At 36.1% G+C, this 21,400-nt stretch overlaps 1 long non-coding RNA gene and 1 other non-coding gene across 2 annotated transcripts; both read left to right on the top strand.

Moving 5' to 3' along the window:
* The first annotated feature begins 1,559 nt into the window (after nucleotides 1-1,559).
* On the top strand, nucleotides 1,560-7,421 carry LOC110385348 (uncharacterized). Its single transcript, XR_002430637.2, has 3 exons — nucleotides 1,560-2,085; nucleotides 6,871-6,907; nucleotides 7,128-7,421. It is a non-coding gene; the product is annotated as an uncharacterized LOC110385348 (long non-coding RNA).
* Nucleotides 3,301-3,405, top strand: Mir2753 (microRNA mir-2753). Its single transcript, NR_107286.1, has one exon. It is a non-coding gene; the product is annotated as a microRNA mir-2753 (primary transcript).
* Nucleotides 7,422-21,400: the final 13,979 nt, after the last annotated feature.

Below are 21,400 nucleotides of genomic sequence, written 5' to 3'. Positions count from 1 at the left end.
CAATACCTTTGGTAATTAAAAACAAAATGAAAACAGCCTACTAATGCGTGCGGGTGGCATTGTGAGATAAGGTAGAAAGAGGATAGAAATTTCCCATACATAATTTGTATTTTTTAGCTGCATTGGTGGCCAACATTGTCGTCTTTCTGCAGTAGTATGAAAGATACGTGTAATCCGGTCTGAATCACAGTTAGGATATTCACTTAATGTTTGGACTCTGATACACATCCTCTGATACTCATTTTGGACTCTGATAGCCACGGAACATGAGCTGGACCGTGAGCTTATTCTTCTTCCGTGAGATTATTCTTATCTCTATGCTAATAAAATGCATTTAAAATGAGGCCCTTTCTTAAGTTTGTGTCCAAACTGAAGCATTCAGCGGAGATTTTATTATACAAAGTATGTAAAACTCTTAACGTAGTTTCAATGGATATACCTACTATTAAAGAAATTCCACTGTTGTTTTCAATGACATGATTTTTAAAAATTAATTTAAATATTATCAAATTCTCAAAAATATTTTAAAGGCATTATTCCCGGAATTATTTCCAGAAAGTTTATTCCTAAGAATATTTGCTTAAGAACCTTTTGCGTTACTTTTAATCACACTAGTTTTAGGATTTAAAAAAAAAACACGGAGACGCACAGAACAGCAAATGTTTCGTACGCAGAAACTTAACCGACGTCCTACGAGACTAAAACATGCCTCCGTGACAGTTGTGACGACTTACCTTCCGCAAACTCGACCTCGGCCGTTTGCGCAATGTACAACAAACATTGTTTATCTTTCAATAAGTAACACAGATGATGATATCATTGCAACACAGTTCTGCTGTGAAAATATCTGGAAATAACCTCAATAAGGGTAAAATAATGAAATAAGTTCGTTTTAAAAACATTTAGGATCTTATAATCGTTGTGAATGAGCACACTTTTTAGACTGGATGAACTCTCGACAAAGCATTAATAAAACAAAGTAACTAAGACATTGGAATTTTCGAGAATCAAATACAACGACAATTGTGTTTTACGAATCTCAAACAAACCACTATTGTAAGTAACAAATACTTCAGTGTCAATAATGAGTTAAATACTTTACATATTGAAAACAAACAAAAGCTTAGCCTAAACGCCGGTCTTAATTGAGTTCATATCATATTCGTATCATAACAGAGGCGGCGGGATCACGTTGCAAAGAGCCAAGCGTATATTTCATAATAACGTTACAAGAGGCATCCTTGAAGCTCACACGTGCTGTTATTATAGTGAAATTGTAAAAAAATACGTTTGCTCCGCGGTTACCATGTTAAAAAATTGATTTTAAGAACAAGATTGACGAAAGTTTTCATCAGATAATATAATTGACGTGAATGTATGAAAAATTGTATTGTGACCATTATGCAGCTAATTCTGCCGCGAAGCAAACAGCTTAATATAAGAATAAAAAGCATCATAGCATATTAAAATTTGATAGCTGAGATATCCCCTAGCATTTAAGTGGGTCGTAAGTTAGGCATGAAGAAGGCAAGTCGTTTAAATTCAGCTCACCAGTACATTATTGTAAGAGTTTTTAATGAAAAAACAAGTGACATTTATATGCAATGCAAATAATTTTATATACAAATCCTTTTATAATGCAATTTTTACTAAATTTATTCGCTAGAGAAATATAAATTTGAAACAAAATTAAATCTTCGGTTCCCGTTTGTTATAAATGCACTTAATTAAAACTACTTTTACGGTTTAGTTTCGCTTCTATTATTTACTTTTTATTATTTTTGACGTTTCAAAAACATCATATTTTTCTTGAAATGTAAACGTATAGATATAAACGTATAGACAATTTCTTTTGTTACTTACACACTAAATATAGTGTAGAAATAGTAGCAATCTATAAATTCACAATTAAGTGCGTAATTAACGTATCACAATTAAGTGAACAAGTGTTCATCAGTCTGCGGTCAGGAGCGAGGGTGGCCATCCACAACCTGCAGAGCGCTAAACGCCGTAGCACAATGCTGTGCTGAAAACAATTGACTCTAATGATCGAGTTCTTTAATTTATATATGAGATAGAACACACGTACGTGATAATTTTATTCTTTGACATCTTAGAATTATTAGAAAACTAGCGGTACTCGCCCGCTTCGCTGGGCATTTAAAATTAATATTATTATTTATTGTCATTAATATTAGGGAGTCCAACGCTCATATAAATATTAGCCTATCCATTAAGTACATGTTTTCTATATGGATACCAAGTTTCAAGTCAATAGGATGCATGGTTTAGTAGTTATAATGGAACATCCCTAAAACCACTGTAGATTTATATATTAGTATAATTAGATTTGGTTGTATGTTTTACATACAAGTTGACTCTGATTTTATTTTTGATCGTTGTGTCGTCGGCCCTGGGATCAGAGCTCGAATTCTCAAATGCACTGTTTTAACAGTTTTTCTGACCCTTTAAACTAAAATTAAAAATGACTTCTTGACGGTAGAAGTAATTAGGGTGGGGTATTATATACCCACGGGGGATTCATAATACGCGCGATCACCAGTAGCTAGGCTTATAAAAAGTTTTTAAGTATTTTAAGTATAATTTCTAAGTTAATTACTTAGAAATTATACTTAAAATACTTAAAAACATATATGTGTGTTATTTCGATGTCCCCGACTAACGCACTTTAATTACCTTTTGAAATGGAGTATATATATTTTTTTTTTCAAATGTTTTTAGTTAATTGATTTTTTGTTATATCACTCTCATAATATAGGCTGATGATGATGACGATGATGATGAATAATATTGTGTTTTGAAGTCCGTTAATAGTTTTGGCAAAGGGAAATTAAAAAAAACTAGACGTTATAAATACGCTCGAAAAACATTACCTACCTGCGACTGTCCGGTAAAAAAATATAAAAAAAAATATTTTTTTTTTATTGACCTTGTAGGCAGACGAGCATACGGCCCACCTAATGGTGAGTGGTTACCGTCGCCCATGGACTTCAGCAATGCCAGGGGCAGAGTCAAACCACTGCCTACCGTAAAGTACTCTCCACAAGCCTCGTTTGAAGAAGGATATGTCATAGCGCTCGGGAAACACCGTGGAGGGAGGCTCTTTCCAAAGCCCGATGGTACGTGGCAAAAAAGATCTCTGGAAACGCACTGTGGATGAACGCAGTGGCTCCAAGTAGTATGGATGAATTCTACTCCAGTGGCGGGTGATGCAATAGTAAAAAAGAGATCATCTCAAACAGTTCCTCAGAGCACTCCCCATGGAGTCAATACAGAGGGAACTGAAGTCCCTCCGCAGACCCAGAGGTTCCGGCCCTCTTCTGTATGGAGTCAAATGGAAGAAGCTGGTATTTGAATGGTATTTGGTAATGGAAGAAGCCGGTATTGACACTTCAGTGTTACATATTTTTATACATTTCGAAATATTTTTAAATCACCTACTTACGTTTTTGTTTTTATTACGAATTTAATTTAGGTATCGATCGATCAAGTGAAATAAACGCTTACGATCGCAGTAGGTACTCGGAATATTATTGCGTTTATGTTTGTTTTGAATTGCAAAATTTTTAAGTAGGTGGCGGCCTGAGGCCACTGCCCTGTTTCACCATTTAAATTTGCTGATGTTTTAAATAAAATAAAAAAACATCTTTAAAATATATAATGTAATATAATTTAATAAATGTCGACGAATAAGAAACAATTTACCGTCGTCCGTGTCCATGATAACTGTAAATTATTCGAAACGTTGCAAACAATGAACTGAAAATAATAAAAGCGAAATTATACAACGTATATAAATACATAGTTTTTATTATTCTATTTCCTTTAAACATTTCGTCTTCGTGAAAATAAAAAAACTACTTTTTTTTTTATTGCTTTTGATGAGTGGACGATCTCACAGCCCACCTGGTGTAAAGTAGTTACTGGAGCCCATAGACATCCACAACGTAAATGCGCCACCCACCTTGAGATATAAGTTCTAAGATCTCACGTATAGTTACAACGGCTGCCCCACCCTTCAAACCGAAACGCATTACTGCTTCACGGCAGAAATAGGCACTTATTTGAATATATACTTATTTGAATATAAATTTGTAATTCATCACGCATAATAAATATCTCGCTCAGTGAAACTGAAAATATAAAACGCAAGATTCATTCTTACCAGTAGTACTTAATAATCATATTTACGACTAATACATAGTTTATATAAGTAACAGAATAAATTCTAACTAACAAGGGTAATTATCGAAAAAATATAACCTGCATAAAGATTTTAAATGTAGTTTTATCATTTATTATAATTTAATATTACAGATACTATTTTTAAGCCTGAACGGGTGTAGCAACATAGCTTTATTTTATTTTTACCACGAAGGAGTAACGCATTCCGATTTTAAGGATAAGATAACCACCTAATTAATACGCGATATAGCGTGATATCTTTGCTCATCTATGGAAGTAAAAAAACTCTTTTATTTTCAAATATGTTAAACTAATTCTTATGTGTATTTAACCATTCTTTTATGTTATTAGAAACGCCTTGCCTATTTCTGCCGTGAAGCAGTAATGCGTTTCGGTTTGAAGGGTGGGGCAGCCTGTAACAAAGCTTATTGCTTAGATGATTGGACGAGCTCACAGCCCACCTGGTGCTAAATGATTACTGGAGTCCATAGACATTTACAACGCAAATGCGCCACCCGCCTTGAGATATAAGTTCTAAGGTCTCAGTATAGTTACAATGGCTGCTCCACTCTTCAAGCCGAAACGCATTACTGCTTCACGGCAGAAATAGGAGGGGTGGTAGTACCTACCCGCCCGGACTCACATGAGGTCCTACCACCAGCCTAAACCACCACCTAATACACGATATAACGTGATATATTTTGCTCATCTATGGAAGTAAAAACCTCTTGTATTCTAAAAGATGTGAAACTAATTCTTGTGTATTTCACCATTATTTATTATTATTATTATTATTGAGTTAACTGCAATAAAGAATATTATAATTGGAATGTAACAACTAATAATTGCACACACGATTTTTCAGTCTCGTTTCTGAACTAAACACACGACGATTATGCGATAAAGAAAAGCGTTGAACCGACGCAGCCGGCAGCTAATCCGTTAACGTAATAGGACTTACTATAATTCATTGATCGTACATGTCTATGATCTATCTACCTTTTTACGGATAGAACAATGTTTACTAAAGCAGCTTGTTAAAAGAAGCGCATAAAATAGCAATCTATAGTAATATTATAAAGAGGTAAGATTAGTTTGTTTGTTTGTATTGAATAGGCTCCGAAACTACAGAACCGATTTGAAAAATTATTTCACTGTTTGGAAGTTACACTATTCCCGAATGACATAGGCTATAATCTCTTTTAAAAAAAATTAGTAGTAGTAAGTACTCGTTACTGGGATCACTAAAGAAATCGGTTATTAAGTCTTGTCAAATTTAAATTCAGAACTCATTTGTCTCACTCAGATGTCATTTTGCTTAAATCAAATCAAATCAATTTTTTTTTATTCTACATATATGAAAGTAGATACTTGTTGAACGTCAAAAAGAACTACCGCCAATTCACAAAAACTAGCCTCCGTCCTGAGAAGAACTGGCAAGAAACTCCGCGGGCATGTCTTTTTTTTTAACTATTAGATTATTATTTTTTATATTAGTTTTTTTTTTTTAATATTCATTCATATTCATCAAATATTCAAATGACGATCGTCAATTGAGGATAACGCACATTAAATTGGACGAATTAAAACGAGAACATCAATCAACGTAACAGGAATCATAGCGCCAAGGGTCGGGTCTCGTTCTGGGCGTGAACAACTCGTGCCTGAGTGACATTGACGACTCATTAGTTCTGTAATATAGATATAAAAAGACTATTGATATAATATAAAGTAGGAGCTATATTTTTAGACAAAACAATAATATTTTTACACTATCTAGTCCGTATTAAATACGAGGAAAATAGATTGGGTGTTTTAAACATACCCAACCCCCTATTTACACTGATGATAAGTTCCAGATAAAACCGTGTAAAATAAAATCCCCGATTTAACTAAAAAAAATTTATTGCTTAGAAGGTTGGATGAGTTCACGGCCCTCTTGCTGTTAAGAGGTTACCAGTGCCCATAGACATCAACAACGTAAATGCCACCACCCACCTTGAGATATGAATTCTAAGTCCTAGTTTTTAAAGCACAAAGGCTTACCTAGCCTTCAACCCGAAACGAATTAGCTACTCTTGAGTTGTTAGGTCTCCCGTGGAGGCGCTCGGGTAGCTGTTAGCAAATCCCGCCCCTTCTGGCTGAGCCCTTGCTCGCCAACCTGTCCCTATGAAACTGGAAAGGCCTCAGGGCCACCAGTAAGCTCTCAATCACAAAAAAAAGAAAAAAAGAATATACAAGGTGGTGGTGCCTAGCCGTGCAGGCTCAGAGCACACCATACCACTAGTAAGTATATGAAACCGTGTAAAGCGAAATAAACCTCTAGTATTTGCTCAATTGAGTCATTTATGTAAAACAATGTAAAATAACTTAAAAGCTCGCCTATGAATATTGTGGATTCATTCATAGAAAAAAATTTAACAACATACGTAACTATTTCTCAATAAATTAAAGTCGTAAACGATCTATTAGTTTAATTTTTGTTTCCAAAGAAATAACATTTCTTTTCTTTTCGTTTTTTCGCGATGTTTTTTGACACAAATTGCACACATAAAGACCCCAAAAAAGCTATAACATTGATAACTTATCAGTTCTGATATATGTATAATTATGTAAACTCGCACTCGTAGTAAAAATATGAACATTTTCTTCGCTTGTTTTCAGATGAATTGCTTTGTGTTTGCGTGTGTACATTTTAAAGGTACGTATTTTCTTAAGTGTGCATATATTGTATTGTACAATACGAATAAGTCCTAAGTTATTGTCATCAGTGTGCAAAATGGAATAAGACCGAAAAATATTTCTAATGCAATGTATGTATGTGTGAATGTGCAATCATATATGCATTTTCATAAATATTAAATCGTGAAAACCAGATAATGTGTAAATAGAGGGATAGGTGTATATAGAGTCTGTTTTAGGTGTGCCGGCCGGGGAAAAGTGCGCCTGGTTCCCGAAAATCAAATATTTTTCACAAAAAGCACTAATTGCAGCCGAAAAACCAATTCGGATCCCGATCCGGAATTAATGGTAGACAGAATCACTACTATTACACCAATAAGGCGATGTTTGTTTATAAGCCAATACCTAAAATAACATTTTATTTGTTTCTGTTTTAAGTGTGTCGATGCGCCTGAATTATGTTCTGTTTTTAATGTTATGAATTATTATTAAAGTAACTCATATGTGTATGTATTTTAATACTTCAAAAATAAGCACGTGCTTTTAATGTTTTAGATGAAAATACACATAGTAATACAAATCACAGACGTATGCTTGAGATTATTTTTGGATTGAGCAGCAATTTTTATTTGTTTAATGATCTTATAACATAATTATCGTATTAATATGTCGTAATATATAAATCGTATTGAAATTTAGAAAGAGTATTACCAATATACGTAGGGCACATCATGAGTGATGACGATATAAATATGCTTACTTTGCAGTATTGGAAAATAAGGATATGCGGAGTATCGTTTTCGTCATTAGGTATATCCTCGTTGTGAAGTCAATGACGAAAGCGTTTGTCTATCTGTTAAAATTAAAATGATCTGAAGATGGATAGAACGTTATGCATGCAGTCCTCGAGATAATACTTAGTGATAAGTAGTTAGATTAGAGTTAGAGTAGATAAGTAAGATAAATGTTGAAACTAATAAAAGTGCAAACACATTTTTTAAATTATAGATTGAGTTCGCTTTTACTCTCATCTATATATTAATACGTGAAGCAAAAACTTTGTATCCCTTTTTACGAAAATTGCGCGGACGGAGGAGTATGAAGTTTTCCACATTTATAGAGAATATAGAGAAGAAGTGCACAATGCTAATTTTTTTTTTAAATAATGCATAAAAGATACATTAAATCAATAAAGAAAACATTATACACACTACATACCATGTATTTGACGCACACACGCATGCATACTATTTATTTTCAAACTTTTGTTCTTGACGTCTGTTGTCAAATTGAGAATAGAAAATATGGTTTGTCTTTGTTAATATTTTTTATAGTGTAGTCTTGGCGAAATTTGTGATTATAGAAGTATAAAATACAATCATAATAGTGTACAAACTTAGGTACAATCCCAATTAATTATAGTCGAATTTCGACTACTGCGGGACCTCTAGTTTAAAATAATTGCCATCATTCTGTTCTACGTTTCCTCTACGTATAGTTGTCCATAGTTTTTTTTATTATTGACCATTTTATGTTGACACTTGACAGACATATCCGGTATACGAAAGTAATGATCCCAATCCATTACGAAATTATCGTACAAAGGGGCATAATAAATACAGATATCTGTCTGTATTGATGCAGCGAGCGAAGACAATATTTAGTGGGCTACTCCCCTGGTCCTGCCGAACGGAAACTTATAGTTTTCTTGAGGCGCCCGCCGAATAAAATACTGCTGGTCCGGGCATAAATCAGATCGTGTCGCGGTCGCAGCCGGCGCGGAGACGCCTCGCCTTCTCCGGCCCGGTACATTTTAATAACAGGACTCCTCTCTGCCATAAATGGTCACTGACAGATTTTATTTCTGCTCATATATTATGTCCAGTCGCGCACGTGGACTTTTTATTAATGTCTTTCGTTCATCCCTTCTCCTGACCCTTTAAAATAACTTTTCTGTTCGTTATAAATACGATTTTTTTTTTTTAAGTTTTATCTTATCACTTCAAGGTACTATGAATTTAATTTTTGTTATTTAGTTTGAAGTTCTTTTGTTGTTTTTTTTTCTACCTATTTTAATAACCTCGAGGGGTTATTTTAGATTCACCGAGCTAGTAGGTTAGCTCACGGGGCTCAAACCGGGGGTGTTGCTAACACTGGCCCTAGCAATAGCAGTGCTTCGCAGAATCTACCACCGGATCGGAAACGCGACGCGAAATTCAGTGAGCTGAAGAAAAGTCTTATGGTAATATGTGTCCAAGTACGTCAGGTTTTGGTTAAAACAGTGTGCAGACTGCAGAGATATGTATCGTAGCAGGGTAAGTAGTACGGGTAGTTTATGGGCAGTTTCACAGAGGACGTCGCTAACAATAATGGTGACTGTGAGGGTGTCGCAGGGACGCCGCAGCTGTTTTTTACACGTTCGCTCGCAGCCTGACCTTAAGCATAAGGAAATATAGGAGAGGTTTTTTTTCTGTATAGTTTGCGAAGTCATTGTCCTAAGTTGGTATGCCAATTAAAATTTCGAAAAGGTTTTTTTCTCCAAAACGTTATTATTCTTCATAAAAAGATTTACTTTGGACTTACAATCCAAAACGATTCTGCATCGCTGGTATTGAAAGCGTTACATTAACGAGTTTCCTAATGTTCACATTGGAGCCCACGATTGCCTTACTACAGAAGAATGTTGATTCACCTTAAGTTTTCTATTATCTTCATATTAATTCATATTGGTAAAAAAAGCTTGGCAGATATCCTGCTCTGAAATATAAAACTAGAACCGGACCTTGGTGCCACGAAGAATCTTTATCTCTATAATTTTTTTGTGCGTGTTTTTGTCACTGTACATGATCTAGGTCTTTATATTTTCATTCAAGACAGGGCAACGCTTGCTGGGTCCGCTAATTTTAAATAATATAAGGTATAAAGGTTCTCCTGTCTGGGTGTTTCACGATGAAATCGGATTCTAAGTTATTTTCATTTTTAGGGGAGGCCAAATTTGAAAAGTTCACTAATAAATAAGTAATAAAATATATAATTAAAACTTCTTGTTCGGTATAATATTGTGTTTTTTGTTATCATTGTATTTTTTATTTCTGCGGTTTCTGATGTATTACGGTTTTCCTATTCATGGATAACTCAGTCTAAATTAAACCGAAGCAGAAGTATTAATTATGTCTACGACTCGCAAAAACCGAAACGAATTATTAAAATAGTGACTCGGTGGCGCAGTAGTTAGCTTCTCTGACTGGCTGTGAAGGCCGTGGGTTCGAATCGCACGTCGGGAAAACTAGTGTGATGTACAGGTTTGTTTGTTCTCTGTCTGGGTGTTTATTGTCTATATCTGTATATATCTAAACGTATACAAGTATGTTTATATGTCCGTCTGTGGTATCCATAACACATGGAATCCTAATTTGGGTCGTTGAGAATGACCGTGCATGATTTGTTCCTAATTTTATAAACTGTTTTTTATAAACTACAAATGTTCAGATAATTTATTAAGACTTTCTACTGTTTCTGTCGGTCTAGTTTACTTTTAGATATTAACAGAAATAATTTTATATTTAAATGAAATTCTTTTCTAGATTTAATAAAATTCTAAAGGTAAATCCACGTCTTTCTTGTTCCAATACAAAGACCATTACAATAAAAATATTAAAAACCACATAAGTAAAGGCCGGAGGTCGTCGGCAGTTCGGAGCAAATGTCGCTGCGGACACTTACATTATTCCTTAGTGCCCCTGGCCGGTCGCGGACTTGCCCCTGCACACATTAACTCAATACTTTAGATAGTCACCGAGAAACTCCCCGCGTCCACGATCGTTCCCTCAAATGACCGGTCATTTGCTGATATCCGATTAGTCTGATTGTGTTTGTGTTCTATGACAAAAATATAATCCCTCCTAGAGTTTAATAAGCGTTACCGGAGCGGAAATCTATCTCGTGCCATCGAAGACGTTCCCTTTCAAAAGGATTGGGATTTATCAAAAGACGCACGCTACGAATGTCCGTCCGTGTACTTTGAAGGATTTTCTAGGATTTAATCAGAAGATGTAGTTCCTGCAATACGGATTATTTTACTTCAATTAAATTTTATAATAGCATGAACATTTGAAAGATAGCTTAAGAGAGTGTTTGCGGTCAACTATATATTTCCTTAAATACTTGCTAGGCTATACTTGGTCACAAGGTCGGTGATACTAACCAATTGGTGGTGGAGTCATAATTTTCCGTCACACGATGTTGTGGTTCATAGTGGAAGTCATTCGTTAAGAGTTGTACGGTCTGTTGCAAATTTGTGTGGAGATCATATAATAGCTTATAAAGCCCCACGAGTACTTCAATTGAAATTATTATAAAGAAACTAGGTGGCGTTGGCGGTTTAGTCACTGGTACCAGGCGCCTGGCATAAAACTAGTTGTCTTTACTTAACTATCGTTTCATTTTACATAGAGTTTTTTATCTTTCTAACACCGTAACTCAAGTAAAGCTAAAATAATATAGGTAGGCGGATAAGTCACGCATGGTCATTTGGGATCCCAAGCTAGGATTCTCTGTACTATATATAAGAAATAGGGACACAGAAACTTAAGTTCCTAATATACGTATAAATAGAAACAAATATAGATATTAAAAATCCACACTAAGACCGATCAAGCCTGTTTTATCGCACGAATGCCTGTCTGTTGTGGGAGTCGAAGTCACATAATGTAATATTAAAAGTATAATATGTTTACGATTAGTATTTACGGTTTTTTTTTTATTGCCCTTGTAGGCAGACGAGCATACGGCCCACCTGATGGTGAGTGGTTACCGTCGCCCATGGACTTCAGCAATACCACGGGCAGAGCCAAGCCGCTGCCTACTTATGGAATGTCGTGGGTCGGCAATGAATATCTAAATACGATTGAACTAAGCTACCTATAGTTATCGTTGCACTTACAATAAAATTACATTAAAGCAGATGATTCTCGTTTGGTACGATTTTTTTAGCTGCACTATCCTTGATATTCTTTAGCCGATTGTATGTAGTTACAATGGAAAGAATGATACCTAATCGGAGATCGGAGAACAACCGCCACGCATGCAACACGCATCACTGCTAAACGAATTTTTGGGCTTCATTTTATCTTAAAATTTAGGTGTTTAATATTGAATTGTAAATAAAACGATTTCATAACGTCACATCGAACGATCCAGTATCGCAATGTGCAATAGGAAACTTGTGCAGATTGCTGACTCGGGTAATGCCACACGATACCTCCGACTGCCAACAAACAATACGATTCAGAGTATTGCATGTACATTGTTAGTTAGTTATTTTATCATTGTAATAAGTAAATGCGAACCGTTATTGTATGTATTTAGGTCTGGAGCAAGTATGCTTTAATATTAAGTGGAAAGAGAGTTCGTCTTTCTGTCTCTAAAAAAATAATAATTTTTAATTAAGTAGCCACGTGCTGGAAAAAACGTAGTAAATAACTTTAAAGTATTTAAAGAAAACAAAATACTTAGTAATTTTTAAATGGGCATTGAAAAAATCATTTCGAGTAATAGGCACATACTATGTCACAGATTTTTTTTAAAGGCAAAGTCTTCACTGTTACTTTCCCACTGATGATGTCATCACCTTGAAAAGAGTGGGGTCTTTAATTAATTATAAAAAAATAATTATACTGAATATTTTAGAAATATTTAAACGAGTTTCTAAAATAGGCCTATATATTCCAAAAAAAAAAAAAGTAACAACTTTTTTTTTACTGTGTTTATTCTCATTTCAGCATTGTTTAAATAACGAAACAAAAATCGCGAATACTTTTCCGTGATGTAATAATTTATCCCAAGTTTACAGTGATAAACAATAGTATTGCTTAGGATTGATGCGATAGGGGACATCGTTCCGGTCGGCTGTGCTTATCGGATGAACCGATTGGGGAAGATGACGTTCTGCTCCATTTTACTTGGCAATAATCCTTAGAGGTATCTCCATCGATTTGTAATACACTAGGAAATCGCTCTAAAAACGATAGTCTACAAAAGAAAAAGTAAACTAATTTCTGGAAATTCCAATTGATTTAATCTACCTTTGCGCCGAAGTAAAATGCGTACCGCATAAAATACATTCAAAAATATTCTGCCAACGTCAGTTTCGATAACTATAAATAGAAATAGTGAAGGTACAAAGAGTTCGCCACGTTTAAAATTACATTAGCGTCATAGAGAGACGTGCGCTGAGAGCTACAGCTTGAAGCGCCTCTCTGTGCGGACACGCTCGGGTGAACCCTGATCCTATCATAACGCAATCGCAAAACGCTCGATCTGGAACCATGACAAGGCTTCATCTCAGATTGACGCTGTAGATTATAGACCTTATCCCGAAGACTCTACGTTTAATATTGGGCTTCACCTGTGCGGTGTAGAACTCCGTGCTCGTAAGTCGTATGAAATCTGTAGATATTTACGTTGATAGCGTCCCGGCAAAGAAGTCGAGTAGATACATGAACTCGATCAGGGACTATAATAATCTAAAGCTCACGTTATTCCTTCGATAAACGTAATGCATGTTTCCACAGATTGAAAACAAATTTTGCCGTGAGCATTATGCTCAACGAATTAATTGAATGTTTTATTTAAATTTTACTTTGAAATCATATGAAGAGTTTCAATTTGTATACACAATGCGATAGTAAATTTGAAACTTTAAATTCGATGATTATGGTGTTGAATTTTTCCCTGTATAGTTTTGATTTTCTGATACATGGTACCTTTAAAGCTAAGCCGGTAGGTGTGTTATAGAAATGGCAGATTAATAGAAATCATTTAATTTTCACACTGGATTAATTTCGAAGAAAAAAATAAAAAGAAATTCACAAAACCCATAAAAAAAATCCCCCTAAGCTACCGTTTACCAGTAATTCCTTTAGCGAGGGAAAAACTTCAAAAGTTTTTGCGGGCGTGGTGGGGTTCAGAATTTTTGATCTCTATTAAATTGTTTCAAATCGTTTAACTTGTCGCGGCTCAATCAGTGCGGGGGCGTGCGGCGACGCGACGGTTCGCACCGATACGCGACGACACGCACTACGCTTCTGTTTCACGCCTTCAGCTCCGAATACTAAGTTAAGATACTAAGCGTAAACTAATTTGAACGAAGACATACTGCGTATATTGAGTTCTTGCTTCTGTTGTTTTCTTTTTTTTTTATTGTACTTTTAGACAGACGAGCATACGGCCCACCTGAGTGGTTACCGTCGCCCATGGACTTCAGCAATGACAGGGGCAGAGCCAAGCCGTTGCCTACTGCTTTGTATTTTTTGTATTCAAAAAATACAAATATTTAAATAACTACGAATGTTTCATCATAGCACTCAACTACCATATATTTATTATAAATACCAGCATTTTTTAACAGCTAACAAAGTTTGAATCAGCTGTTGAATTTTATGGGCGTTAAGATGTTAATTTTACAACGGAATCTTCGAGGAGCATCTCAAAGTAATAGTAGAATTATCTTCGAAAAATTAAAAGGTTCGAGCAATTAATATTTTATCTGTGACATGATATCGAATGAGCATAAATCGTGGGTAGTTACCGTGGAGGGAGGGGTGCATCACAGGAAAACTGATTTATTCACTGGTGATATTTTATAGCGTAGTTTGTTCCAACCTTTATTGTATTAGGGCGGCTGTTTGTTACAATGTGCCACCAGCCCTAAGAATTTTCAACTTTTTCTTATTATATTACAATGATAATAGTTTTAACGATTGTATATCGATTAAGTACTAATTCTAAATATATAATAAAAAATAAGCTATACTGTTTTAACGTTAATACGAAAGGAAACAACTGATTTGAACGTCCACTGAAAAAATGATGAACTTTTTAGTATAATTTTTAAAATAATCGGTACCTTTTCCGTTCTATCAGTTTTAGAATTTGCTATAATTAAGTAAGTGCTGATAGCTCGTTTGTACTTAGGGGAGCCGAAACTTCTCCCATGAGATTGAATAAAGTGTGACAATATAACAACTGTTACTTCCTAAATAAATAATGGTCTTATTTTATTGCATTAAATGGTTGGATGAGTTCACGGTTCACCTCAAGTTAATGTCGAAGTCCAAAGACGGCCACCTTCAACATTGAGACATGAGTTTGAAGACTTAATGACCCACCCTTCAAAATAGATATGAATGGTGGTACCTACCCGTGTACCTATCTTATTATCTACCTATACCTTTAAATATGTTATTTTATTTTAAGTACACGGAAGATTTACAAAAGTTTGAATATTGATTGTGCGATTGAAAAGATTAAATTAAATGCAAAATTTTATACAAGGACGAGCTCGCTAATTTTGTGTCTCCGGTTCTTCTTAGAGTTTGCTTACTTGCTTGCTTATTCCCTTTCTGGCTGTACCCCTTCTGGCTGAGCCCTTGCTCGCCCACCTGTCCTTGTGAAACTGGAAATGCCCCCGAGTCAATAATAAACCTTCAATCACAAAAAAGAAGTTTGGCATAGTAATGTTTGGTACTAATGGACAGATGAATCTTACAGGATAACAAAATAGTAGAGGGAGCTCAGAGCTTTGGAACGCCAAGGCTAATAGTAATGGTATTCGAGCAACAACTTTCAATTAGGACTTTGATGATTTAGCCGTCTAAGAAGTATTGCGATGCAATTGGAAAATCTCTCGAGTATCCCTTAAAAAGTGCAACTTCGACAGTATGACCTTTACCTGGTAAGATTCTGCTGGTGATTTTCATAGTTATGGACGCAAGTGACCTAATTATTCATGGTCCGTTGCATAAATTTGGAGGGCGGGAAGTTATCGCACTAAGCACGTAATTTGCACGGTCTGGTTTTAGCCACACGCTTTGAGATAGCGTGGACTAGGGTAGTCTTGTCTTGGTCGAATGGAAACGTGTTAGTGTGGCAACACTGGCAACGTAGAGCCACCGCAGAGATGCAATGCATTATGGCCCCTGTAGGCTAAGAAAACACACAAAAGTAATAATAGATGTATAAAGATAAATGTAACAAAATAATAATAGATGCAGGGCATACTATAAAATTTAGCTTCAATAACCTAATTTGAAATATAATAGTTTTATTCTGGAGGAAATAATGTTTTCAAACATTCCGCAACAGTTCGTTCAAAGAATTAGAAGCGCGATTGTCCCCTAATTTTTTTTAAATTGCGTGAAATTAAATTTGAAAATATACTCTCTCTATATCCCTCCGAAGTCTGACAAATAGCCGGGAGCGGCGCTACCATTTAGCCGCGCTGTAATTGGTTTTTTAATGCGGCACTCGCGAAGTACCACCTTCCGCTTTATCAAGTGAATACATTATCAAATCGTTAGGTCGCGGTCGCTCAGCCCCCGTACCATGAATAAAAATCAAATGCGTTCGTCGTTCACACGCCGACGCCGCGTCCGACCGCTGGAGGGTTGCAAATTAGTGATTCCGCTCCACCAGTACGAATTTTAACGGTTAATATATTAAGCGAATAAAACCACAATAGTTATTGTGATAGAATTGTGATAACAATTTTACTCTTATTTGCTACTGTGCATATTGTTTTTGTGATCGTACTTGGGTGATAAAAATCTTGGACATTTTGTATGTTTTTGTTATAACTTAAGAAATAGTCGACATATTTAAAAATACTTTTTTTTTTATTAGTATCGCGTTTCTTATATTCATTAATATATTTCCACCGCTTCGAATACTTTACAGCCTCGTGGCCACACAGAAGACTAAGGTATTATTCGTCGACATTTCGAATTGAAACGTAAAAGTCCAGAAATATTTTTTTTAGACGGATACCTAAACGGTAGCTGGAACAAAAATCCAATTTATACTCAAGTTTATGAATAAAATTGCGTCATCTAACCGTAAAAGCTGTTTTAATTATGTATACGACTCACAAAAACCGAAGAAAATACTTATTAACGTATATCTCGCATTTCTGTAGAACTATGTATGATATTATCATGAATAATCTGGAACGTCATGTCAATACCCCGATCACGTACCAAATTTCGTAGGTTCTGTTCATCAGTTACTGCACTTGCCGGGGGAGGATTTCCGAGTCTGTCTGTCTCGAGTCCGGACTCATAAAAACCTCTCAGCCCTTTTATCAACATTCGCAGAGCTTCTTCTATGTTGCCTCGAAAACGATTATAGTTTTACTGTTATTCACATAACAGAAACAGAAACACGGAAAAAGCGTGGTGGAACTATTACTGTTGTAATAAACTAAACTAATGTAGTTAGAAACAGGAAATGTACTTGGTACATGGAGAGCATGTCTCCGTGGTTAAGTGGCCCATTCTCGTGCAAACGAGCGCGCACTTTAAAAATAATAAAACCCCTTTAGAGACTAGATATCCGCAGAGGGAGTGTTTCAATGTGAACGCTATTCGTTGGTATTAAGTTTTTATGATTTAAAGTAGATACAGTCGAAATGCCAAAATGGTTTGTAAAATGACACCAGACTTTACAATATCCGTCCTTAGTAGTAGTATCCTACCTAGTTATTTATACTTAAGCATCAGAATCCTACCTGGTTCTTTCGAAAAATTATCATGCGTTGTATTGGGGGATGGGTCGACATTGTTCTAATACAATTATGGCTGAGATCGGGAACAGAATTCATATTTCATCTATAGGCTCCTTATCATTTCACAATATCGGTACGTGTCTACTAAAATAGTTGTACTGTTGATAGAATTAGTCGCTTTTCTGCATAATTATGTCTAAGAAGCTTTTATGCTTTTTTATTTTTTATTTATTGCTTAGATGGTTGGACGAGCTCACAGTCCACCTGGTGTTAAGTGGTTACTGGAGCCCATAGACATCTACAAAGTAAATGCGCCACCCACCTTGAGATATAAGTTCTAAGGTCTCAAGTATAGTTACAACGGCTGCCCCACCCTTCAAACCGAAACGCATTACTGCTTCACGGCAGAAACAAGCAGGGCGGTGGTACCTACCCGCGCGGACTCACAAGAGGTCCTACCACCAGTGATTACGCAAATTATAATTTTTGCGATTGTTTGATTTTTATTACACGATGTTATTCCTTCACTGTGGAAGTCAATCGTGAACATTTGTTAAGTACATATTTCATTAGAAAAATTGGTACCCGCCTGAGATTCGAACACCAGTGCATCGCTCAACACGAATGCACCGGACGTCTGCATTTGCGCATTTGCACATTTAATTTCCTAAAATTAATAACGTTCTATATAAAATATTTTTTAAGTTCTATTCACTTTCAAATGTTAAACATGAACCATTATTATATTCATCCTAACTGCGGAACTGTTCACTGCAATTTCTCAGTTTCTAAACTGTAGCAGTCATAGCGACTTCATAACAAAACAAACGAAGTGAAGGATGTGTACACAAGACGTGAAGTGACCATCTGACTATCCGCATTGCAAACACAACCTAACTAACCGATCTCTCGCACTTCCCTAATCTCATTTACTTGTTTTCTTAAAGCTTGTTCTGTGTTTTATGTCACGTTTTTCACACTTCAGCTTAAATAACTAGAATTATTTGTATCTTTCTTCACTCTCGTCGCATGGATAATGTTGATATTAAAACTATTGTTAATCACGAGTCATTAGTAGATTAATGTCTATACATATTAGTCTCAAAATATTGTGAAATAAAATTTTAACAATATACGGGTCCCCATAGGTTTTGGATGATGACTACCACAGCAATCACGGCTTTCAAGTATGAGCCCCGATCATCAGAGACCCAGTCCGGTTTTAAATATTAGGTCTCTACCTACGGAATTGCCATTTAGTATACGCAAACTTAAAGTATTTTTTTTAAATATTTTTATTATTTATATATCAATAAAAATATGCACCGATAATATCGATGAATCTCTCCCACTGTAGTGGTAATTTTCCAAAGCCCTTCTCGAAAAAGTCAGGTGTGCGGAAGCCAACAAACTCTTCAAAGGTATTTTATACGGCCTCTCGATTATTGAATTTTTTTCCTTCAAGAAGTGGTCCAAAGCTTGGAATAAGTAGAAGTCTGTCGGCGCAAGGCCGGAGTGCGGTGGATGTCGCAAAACTTCCAACCCTAGCTTTTGTAGCTTAGAGATCCTCTGTTGAGCCGTATGAGGTCGAGCATTGTCATGTAGGAGCAGCGGGGATGAGCGATTAATCAAGGCTGGCCAGAGAATTGTGAGCTTCTCCATAATAGTATCCAGTTCCTCACAGTACACATTCGCAGTAATGCTGGTACCCTTTGATAAGAAGCTGTGATGTTTTATACCGGTACTAGACCGGTACCAAACGGTGACCGTGATGTTTGCATATTTCTTGCTTCATTATTGTCATAGGCAATACTTTATGCAGACAAAATAAAACGAGGGCCACGATCTTACATTCATGAGCATACTGAGGCACGAATACCTCACTCACCCTTTGTCAATCGTATGATGGATGTAAACGGAATTGTTTGCAAGGAGCCCGTATATTCTCACAGGTAACGTGGCGTTCCGCGGCGCCTGTATCTAGTTAGCGCGCGGCTCGCAGGGAAAAATGAAATATAGAGGCAATCCAAATAGATTGTTATCTACCCACGTGTTTACCGGTGGCGCCGCGGCACGTTCGCGCTAACAAGCGACCCTCTCGCCTCTAAAACAGGATGCGCGGTGACAGCGCCCTTACTGAGGACCCCCGAACAGTTCAGCCGATTTAACGACATTGCTCCTGACAGGTGTCCGTCGGACCTTTATTTTGAACAATATGATAAAATTATATTTTGTTCTTTGTACGGATAACAAAATCTACAGAATGTTCTCGAAACGAAACGCCCTTACATACATTGGTTGCTCGTTCAATATTGAAGTCGTATGTGAAATGCTTTCACACTCGCTCATGCATTACTTTAAGCAATTCCCTAACAAATAATAGCCGATGGTTGTGTTTCAATTAATTAAATTTTTGCTAGGGTAAACTAAAACCTCAATGTAATCTTTTTTTTTTTTTCAAATAATAATACACGACAAATACTGTAGCCGATCATTAGTGACAATTTACGATTGATTTTATACGTATCAAACATTTATAGTATCATATATCCAACTCGTAAAAGTTTATGATATAGATAGATAGATAGGTATCCCCGCGGAATTAATTTATTGGCCTGAGCTAAAACTATAAGCGTCGTTCAGGCCATGTATCATAGTGGGGCGGTCATTGATTTGCAGTTACTCGCTGGCTCTGTGACTTATTACCGGTCCCCTTACGTCTCTATGCCACCTCGAATTGTGGGACGCTTCGGAAGCTGCACCTGTAATGTTTCTCATTATTCCTTACTAGCTGCCTATACGTCACGTGACCAACTGAACTTAGATGTCACTGTTCGAAGTTTATTCGTGGAACATACTGAAGCTATTCCCTTATTTAATGCAACCTGAATTATATTTGAATGAACTTAGAGTACACATTGAAACGACATCAGTTTTGTTGGAATGATTTTGTGTAAAGCATATATCTATACTAATATATAAATCTACAGTGGTTTTTACGGATGTTCCGTTATAACTACTGAACCGTGCATCCGATTGACTTGAAACTTGGTATCCATGTAGAAAATACATGTAGTTAATGGACAGGCTAATATTTATTGAGTGTTGGACTCCCTAATAATAATGATAATAAATAATAATGTTAATTTTAAATGCCCAGCGAAGCGGGTGAGTAAGGCTAGTTTTTACAAAAGCATAGCATATTGTACATTACGTTTGAATAAAGATATGTAGATACAACGTATAATTCAATAATATTTTATGTTTAGTATTGTTACGAGTACTGAAGGTAGACAAAACGTGATAAGAGAATTACAAGTTCCCATTAGCATAATCCACGGCGCGGGCGCAAACCAGATAGCGTTAAGATGCTTAGGTAAATTAAAGGAACGCATTCTACGCAGCCTCTACACCCGCACCCGTAGCGCGTAGCCGTCCGTAGACGCGACTCTTATCTTCTTTATTACACCCAGCAAAACATTAAATTAATATTTTCATCATTTTTAACGTTTTCCCTAAGCGACAATGAATTTTAAAGGTATCGTTCCATATTTTTCATCTTATAAGTTAATTTACTGATGCCTATACAATAATGTTTGTACAGAAATGTAGGCGTGTGCAGTCACGATTGACCGTGATTGGATTAGGTTTGTCCTGTGCTGACGAGCCCCCGGGGACCGGCCCGCGGCCCACGGCGATGCACTGACACGGCTACGACGCTAATAACACTGCCCAACTCAATACAAATAAAATCACCAGTCGGGTCATTCACTTGGAGGCCGTAAAACTTTACGGAATTGCTCCGTTTTTTATTCTTTTTCTACTGATGATATCGGTCATAAAATGAAACGTATTATGTTATAGGTACTAAAATAAATACAAATACTTAATCACTGTAGCTGTGATAGTGTCGACCGTGTCTAAACAGTGGAGCTATTTAAAGAAATTATT

Source organism: Bombyx mori, chromosome 4 (assembly GCF_030269925.1).
Source record: "Bombyx mori chromosome 4, ASM3026992v2".
NCBI lineage: Eukaryota > Metazoa > Arthropoda > Insecta > Lepidoptera > Bombycidae > Bombyx > Bombyx mori.
The sequence above is the reverse complement of the archived record's forward strand: the minus strand, read 5'-3'. Positions and strand labels throughout refer to the sequence as shown.